Source organism: Bidens hawaiensis, unplaced genomic scaffold, assembly GCF_021521415.1.
Source record: "Bidens hawaiensis isolate Kalapana, Puna unplaced genomic scaffold, B.hawaiensis_p1.1 tig00021062_1, whole genome shotgun sequence".
Classification (NCBI taxonomy): Eukaryota; Viridiplantae; Streptophyta; class Magnoliopsida; order Asterales; family Asteraceae; genus Bidens; species Bidens hawaiensis.
In genome coordinates this window covers 336,215-343,505 of record NW_027493266.1, presented here as the reverse complement: position 1 = coordinate 343,505, position 7,291 = coordinate 336,215, and positions in this window count along the sequence as shown.

Sequence of the window (7,291 nt, the reverse complement as noted above, 5' to 3'; positions counted from 1 at the left end):
ATATGCTAGAAAGATCCTGATAGCCTCTAGTCTTGCAACTGGAGCAAAAACTTCCACTTCTTCTTCTTATAAGCATCCTAGAGCCACCAATCTTGCTTTGTTCTTGATCACTATGCCCCTTTCATTTTTCTTGTTCCTGAACACCCATTTTGTTCCAATAGCATACTTGCCTCTTGGCTTGTCAACTAAGTCCCATACATGTAAGTCTCTGAATTGGGCTAACTCTTCTTGCATAGCTTCTACCCAGCTGTTGTCCTTTAAAGCTTGATTGATGTTCTTTGGTTCAACTTGGGAAAGAAAGCAGGCATACAGGCAGATGTTTGCCTTTTCAGAAGAACTTCTAGTCACTCTTTCATGCAAGTCGCTTATGATATTCTCTGTAGGGTGATTTCTTTCAACAGAGGTAGACTGCATAAATTTTTGTGTAGACACTTCTATCTCAAGATTGGTCATATTTAACTCAGCAGTTTCACTTTCAATTCTTTCTTGACTTTCACCAGCTTCTTGAAGTTGATTAATCTCAGATGATGATCCCTCATTTGACCAAATTTACAGAGAGTCAAACAAAGACTTAAACCTGTCTTCAAATTGATTTGACCCTTTAGGCTGAGCAGGTTGTTGACTTTGAATGGGTTCACTCTCCACCTCACTTGGACCTTCATTAGAGACTTCAACTGCAGCATCTTGTCCATTCATCTCAACTTTAGCAGCTTCTTGGTTGCTTCTCTCAAAGTTAAATCCATTTGGATTATCAGCAACAGATGACCATAGCTTGTCCAGATCAACTTGTTTTTGTTTTCCTTTATCTTCAAAGCTGGTTCTATACATGCTGTCATTCATATCTTCATCATAAATTTTGAAAGACTTGATCATCTTCTCCAAGTCAAAAAGCCATTTGGGTCCTCCAACATTGTTAAAATGGTTTTCATTGAAAATTATGTCTGATGACTCAATGACCACCATGTGCTCCTTCACATAGACTCTGTAAGCCTTTGAATGAGATGAGTATCCCACAAAGAAACATTCTAGGGATTTTGACTGGAATTTGTTCAGATAATCCTTTGTATTCAACAGTGAGCATCTGCATCCAAAGGGCTTTAAGAACTTCACATAAGGCTTTCTTTTGAAGATAACCTCATATGGAGTCTTATTTTGAGCCTCGTTTTATAGAACCATGTTCTGCACATAACATGCAGTGTTGATTGCTTTTGCCCAGAAGGTGACTGGCAGATTTGCATCAGAAATCATGGTCCTTGCAGCTTCAATTAGTGTTCTGTTTTTTCTTTCTTCAACACCATTTTGCTCAGGAGTTCTAGGTGCACTATATTGTTGAAATATCCCCTTAGAAGTGAAGAATTCTTCCATTGTTCCATTCTTGAATTCTGTCCCATTGTCCCTTCTAATGACTTTCACCTTCCTTTCAAGATGATTTTCCATTTTCAGCACATAGGTTCTGATTAATTCTAGGGTCTCATCCTTGCTGCCCATAAAGTATACCCAAGTAAATCTTGAGTAATCATCTGTGATCACTAGGCAGTATCTCTTCTTTCCAATACTTGGAACACTTACTGGACCAAACAGATCCATGTGTAGTAGTTCCAAGACCTTATTAATGGTGTTTATCATTTTGTTCTTATGTGAGGATTTATGTTGTTTCCCTTTGAGGCAAGATGTGCATTTTTCTTTAAGCTTGAATTCTCTTGTGGAAAGGCTAACAACATGTTCACCTTTCACTAGCTTGTTCATGTTCTTCAAGTTGACATGACACATCTTCCTATGCCACAGTTTGGTCTCATTTTCAGTGGCTTTGGAGACAAAGCATGAACCACCTCTAGATGTAGTAGTATTCATTCTTAGTTCATAGAGGTTGCCATTTCTTGGAGCCATCATCATGATCATCTTAGTTGGAATCACAAACTCAGGCTTCAGAATTAGGCATTGTTCATCATTGAAGGCCACCTTGTACCCTTTGTCACAAACCTGAGAAATGCTGAGTAGATCGTATTGTAGTCCTTCAACATGCAGCACATTCTGAAAGGATACCTTGCCATTGGTGAGTGTTCCTCTTCCAACAATCTTCCCTCCATTTTCATCACTCCCAAAAGCAACTGGCCCTTCATAATTGATGAGTGCACTTTTGTCACAGGTCATGTGCCTGGAACATCCACTGTCCATGTACCATAAGTCATTACTGTTCAAGGACTGTTCCTGCGCATTAGAAGATTCTGGCTTTTCCTACACTCTAGCCATAAAGGCAACATTCGCCTTCTCAATCTCAGCTGCGTGGCTACTCCAATCAAACTCCCCATCCTGAGGCACCCATGTCACAACAACGTTTCCTTGATCCCTAACCTGATTCACATTGTTCTGATTAACTCTGTTCTGATTAGTGTGAATCTGTAGTTGGTTGTTTCTTTTAGGTTGAAAGGTTTGTTGCTGGGGTTTGTTTTGATTTTGATAGGGTTTTGGTTGGTGATCTGATTTCTTTGATGCTGGAAGTTCTGATTTTGATTCTGATAAAATTGATTCTGATTCACTTGGTTACCAGCTTGCTTGGGCATGTTGCACTCTCTTGCAAAGTGTCCTGGTTGTTGACAGTTGTAGCAGATTGCTTTAGATTTGTCAAAACCTATTCTCTCGTTTGGTCCATTGAAGCTTGATCTTCCAGTTCGGTTGTATAATCTCTTGTTTCTTACAGCCAACATGGCTTCTTACCACTTTATGTCCATATCCTCTAAATCATCAGCATCTATTTGTTCGAGATCTTCCTGCACAATGCTTATGTTTATCAGATTCTTGGCCAAAAAGGCATGATATGACTCAGTAAACATGGAGAACAAAGCTTGGTAGTCTGTTCCTTGATTTGTGTTGTTCTACATAAATGTTGCTGACCACTTGCTGTTGAGGCCACATCATCTTCTATTAGCTGAACATTAAATCTTGGCTGACCACCACAAGTTGAATTTGTCTCAGATGGCTCTTCAACAATAGGCTGCTGATTCTTGATTAAGAGATTTCCCATAGGAGCTGCTAGAGCATTGTTCACTTGAAAAATGGGTTTATCTTCTCTAATCATGTGGTTTTCGATCATCTCAAGCCTTGAGAAATGCAATTACATCATCCAACTTAAAGTTGGGGAAACTCACTTTTTCTTTGATGAATTTGCTGGCTGTGTACCACTCACCAGACAAAGATGATAAAAGCTTCTTGTTTAGCTCGAAATCAGAGATCTGCAGGTCAGCTGTTCTTATGTCATTAACAATCACCATGAACCTTTGCAGGACTGATTTCAATCTTTCTCTATCTTTAAACTTGAACCTATCAAGCTGTTGCTTAAGTCTATCTTTCTTGATATCTCTCAGTTCAGTATTTCCTTCAAACATATCAATAACTGCATCATACATTTCTTTAGCAGTTTTGTGATGGTTGACGGTTGTCGGTATCTCCCAAGACAGACCTAACTTTAGCATAGACAGAGCCTTATCGTCCCGTTTCTTCATTTTTAGCTTAACAGTGGCATTGTTGTTCGGAGCTGTTGAAGGATCATAGTTTCCGTCAGTGATAGAGGTCCAAAGCTCTGGGTCATTGTAGTTTACAGCGGCTTCGAAGAGTACTTTCCATTTGATGAAATTTTCTTGTCCAAGCAATCTACGAATCTTGTTGGTAGAGACTTCTTGGTCTTCCATTTCAGCAGATCATGGTTTTGCAGCAGAGAAACAGAGTAAAGCTTCAATCTTTTTCACAAACCTTCAGTCCCGTGGCCTTCAGCGAGCTTCCAAAGCTCTGATACCACTTGTCAGGACCGTGAGTTGGGTGAAACCTTAGCAAAGGTTGACAAGAACACAACGACTCTGTAACCCAAAGGCCTATTGAATATCCCGGCGGAATCAGGATATCCAACAAGTGGGAACAAAGGTGTGATATTACGGACACGAAACGATAATAAATAATCAATAAGAACACAATCAAAGACAAAGATTCACTGCATTTTATATATCATTTAATACAACAGTGAACGGAATGTCTAGGGTTTCGTGTATGACGGCGGCGGCGGCGTCTATACGAGGAAAAAAATAGAATATTCTTTTAGAATGTTTCTCGTATTGTGTGCGTTGTTATCCGTGCCCTAAATGGTAACCTAGGACCCTATTTATAGACCCTGACATTCCTTCTAGAAGTTCCTAATCATTACATAATGAAAGACAAAATAAATACAAGTGTTGAGTCCTCGAGCAAGGTAACAATTTTGCTCGATCAGACTCACTATGCTAGGTATGCTCGATGAGTGTCTTCGAGCATACTTTACTTAGAATATCTTCAGTGAAAATATTCTCCTCCAGCAAGCTTCATTCCTCTTGACCAATCCTCGGTTTGCTCGAACTAGTCCATCGAGCAAGCTCATTCTTCTTGATGTCTTCAGTCTTGTCCTTAGACTTATTGAGCAATCTTTAGCATGCTCGGATGTAAATCTTGCTAGGGGAACTGAACTGTGCTCGAAGTCCTTGCTTTGATCACGTGACGTCTTCTTATTGCATCCATGCTTGTCCCCATGTGCTCGATCATCCTGTGCTCGTAACACTTGGTTAAAACTTGTATTATCAAGCTGTTTGCTTGATTGGCAATCCATGCTCGATAGAAGAATACTCTTGCTCGTAGAAGTGTAGCTTGCTCGAAGCCTTAACACTTAGAAGAATCATCCATTTAAGGTTCTGAAGACCTTGCTCGAAGTAGTAAAACCATGCTCGATCTTCTAGGCTTGCTCGAAGTCCATACTTAGCCGTTTTCTGAGGAGGTTGAGAAGATTCCAATCTTCCTTATCAAAAATCCGACCAAACATAAGGTCGAGACACTCCAGTCTTCTTGAATGCTTATCGGTTCAACGAATCTCTATAACCCATACGAAGTATGCAACCTTTGACTAACTGTTCATCAAGCTCTACTGGATCTGACGATTCATCTCCAAACTCTATAACCTTCCTGATCAAAGTTTCATCAACAATAATCATTTGACCTTGCACTGTAGAGGGAATATCTTTCCCGAACACCTTGGCATTCTTCCAGAATTCCGACACTATACTCTCATATGGATCCACAGAATGTGTAATGGCTTTGAAGATTCTTGACCTCTTCAGGAATGGCATGATCAAAGCAAATTTCTTCGCTTTGGGACCCTCTTCATTCAAGTAAGCACAAATGTTATGTTTAGCATCCATAACTTTCACATTTTTACTCATCTGAAAACATAAACAATTATCCAAATTAGTTTCAGAATCAACTTTTAACACATCTCGACGGTTATGTCCTTTAGAGAATATCAACGCATAAGTATATACATTAAGTATGTATTCACAGCGCATATGTAGCTTCAACGTATATGTATTAATCACGTATGTGTCTAAATGACATCGTGTATGTCCTATCAACGTAAATGTCTAATACTAGCGTATATGTATATAACAACGTATAACATATACTCCGCATATGTCTTGACATATGTGGCGTATATGTCATGATTTTGACCAATCATCAAAGATCACAATCTAAACATCTGTTTATCAAAAACAAACAACCTACAGCAATCGTTAATGTCTGATTATAACAAATTCCTTTTCAAGTTTGTTTAATCAATTTTTGAATGGTCAAATAACATGTCAAACAAACAGATATGTCTAGTTATTTCAGATCTGGCCATTTGAACAACAATTTATTTCAATTAAGTGTAATCACTAAACTTGTAATATCATTCTGAGACTTAATTGTTCATCTATTAATCCACCAACTTATCAATCTGCTATCAATCAACATATACGGGTTGTGGACAACTGTTCATTACAAGATCTAACAAGAAAAACACCATCCTCACCTTTCAAATTTGGATTGGAGTGTGAATCACCAAAACAAATATCCACAAACAGATTAACAATGACAATATGTGAAACGTATAAATCTTCAGCAGAAAGAATCAAAGTGTTAGGCGCATAAGTAATGGACTTATGCGCCGTATACATTCCAATATATAATCTCTTACTTCTGCACCGCATAAGTTAAACAACTTATGCGGCGCATAAGTGTTCTAAAACTTATGCATTGCATAAGTGTATCCTGTTTAAATCTGACAACTTCTCCAATTCACACCAATGTAATGTCCCAAGTACAACTTAATGTCCTTGTACATTAAAAGAATAACTTAATTAAGCTCATTATGAAAATACGCTGTTTACTAAGCCCAAATTAATGACCTTGAGTAAAACAGATAAATGTTTTTCAATTCTTTTGATTTGAATTTGAAAAACACAACAAGTTTCATTGTTTTGAGAAAAAACCCCAGATAAATAGTTCACCCGCACATCAAGAGTCAAAAACTAAATCAGAATAAAATCTTTTTATTTTTTTCAAATAGAAACAATAACTAGTAAACCTAGAAATTTAACAAGACAGAAATCGCATATTTTTGTGAGTTTGAGCAGGGAATCATATTGACCAAATTGCCCTTCCATCACAGTTTTATTTTCAGCGTTTATTCTAACTGGTGTTAAGTCAGTCATTGGTATTGTTGTCCACCTAAACCTTCTAAACGAATGACTCAGGAATTTCTGTGATACAATTAATTGATTCAATTAGGCACAAGATATCAGGATTTATCAGTTCTGGCAGAATTTGATTTTTACACAGTCACCCAACTTGACTTAAACCTTAGAATCAGAAGATAAAAATACTTTCATTTAAGCATATCAGCAAATAATCCCCACTACAGGACATACCCCCGTTATCAAGCAATACCCTAAGGTCCTTTCCCATGGATGAGTATGAACGATTTCATCTGTCGGCTTGCATACGCTTTGTCCCTTGTGGTTTGTTTCTTAATGGTAATAAGACGCGAGCAAGGGGACAACGTATGTCTAACAACGGATTTTGATCAAGTCAAAAATGAATTTAGTACAAAAGTACTTGTGCGATCATGTTCAATGACTTATAAAACAACTTAGTTTGCGGGTTTGCTTTTTAAAGCTTTTTAAATATTCATCGAAATGAATACCTAGATGATGAACCGCATAAAGACCCGATGGATCCAGAAACCTTAAAGCATCCCATCAATACAGGATTTAAGGCCATAAAACCATACATCGTTGAAGCGTTAACCACTTACTGATAGCAATATTTTTAACAAATTTGTAACCACTCATTCTGATTAAAAGGCTTGAGTATGACCAGCTATACATTTCTGCCATCATTATCAAGACTTTTGCTAGAAACTAACACCCCATCAATTTGGCGTATTTAAGTTTATATC